Source organism: Bison bison, unplaced genomic scaffold (genome assembly GCF_000754665.1).
Source record: "Bison bison bison isolate TAMUID 2011002044 unplaced genomic scaffold, Bison_UMD1.0 scf7180017864145, whole genome shotgun sequence".
Classification (NCBI taxonomy): Eukaryota; Metazoa; Chordata; class Mammalia; order Artiodactyla; family Bovidae; genus Bison; species Bison bison.
The window spans coordinates 6,696,614-6,697,806 of NW_011494717.1; positions in this window are offsets into that span (position 1 = coordinate 6,696,614).

Sequence of the window (1,193 nt, forward strand, 5' to 3'; positions counted from 1 at the left end):
ATTATAAACAGTGCTGCGATGAACATTGGGGTACACGTGTCTCTTTCCCTTCTGGTTTCCTCAGTGTGTATGCCCAGCAGTGGGATTGCTGGATCATAAGGCAGTTCTATTTCCAGTTTTTTAAGGAATCTCCACACTGTTCTCCATAGTGGCTGTACTAGTTTGCATTCCCACCAACAGTGTAAGAGGGTTCCCTTTTCTCCACATCCTCTCCAGCATTTATTATTTGTAGACTTTTGGATCGCAGCCATTCTGACTGGCGTGAAATGGTATCTCATAGTGGTTTTGATTTGCATTTCTCTGATAATGAGTGATGTTGAGCATTTTTCCATGTGTTTGTTAGCCATCTGTATGTCTTCTTTGGAGAAATGTCTATTTAGATCTTTGGCCCGTTTTTTGATTGGGTCATTTATTTTTCTGGAGTTGAGCTGTAGGAGTTGCTTGTATATTTTTGAGATTAGTTGTTTGTCGGTTGCTTCATTTGCTATTATTTTCTCCCTGAAGGCTGTCTGAAGGCTGTCTTTTCACCTTGCTAATAGTTTCCTTTGATGTGCAGAAGCTTTTAAGTTTAATTAGGTCCCATTTGTTTATTTTTGCTTTTATTTCCAATATTCTGGGAGGTGGGTCATAGAGGATCCTGCTGTGATGTATGTCAGAGAGTGTTTTGCCTATGTTCTCCTCTAGGAGTTTTATAGTTTCTGGTCTTACGTTGAGATCTTTAATCCATTTTGAGTTTATTTTTGTATATGGTGTTAGAAAGTGTTCTAGTTTCATTCTTTTACAGGTGGTTGACCAGATTTCCCAGCACCACTTGTTAAAGAGATTGTCTTTAATCCATTGTATATTCTTGCCTCCTTTGTCAAAGATAAGGTGTCCATATGTGCGTGGATTTATCTCTGGGCTTTCTATTTTGTTTCATTGATCTATATTTCTGTCTTTGTGCCAGTACCATACTGTCTTGATAACTGTGGCTTTGTAGTAGAGCCTGAAGTCAGGTAGGTTGATTCCTCCAGTTCCATTTTTCTTTCTCAAGATCGCTTTGGCTATTCGAGGTTTTTTGTATTTCCATACAAATTGTGAAATTATTTGTTCTAGCTCTGTGAAGAATACTGTTGGTAGCTTGATAGGGATTGCATTGAATCTATAAATTGCTTTGGGTAGTATACTCATTTTCACTATATTGATTCTTCCAA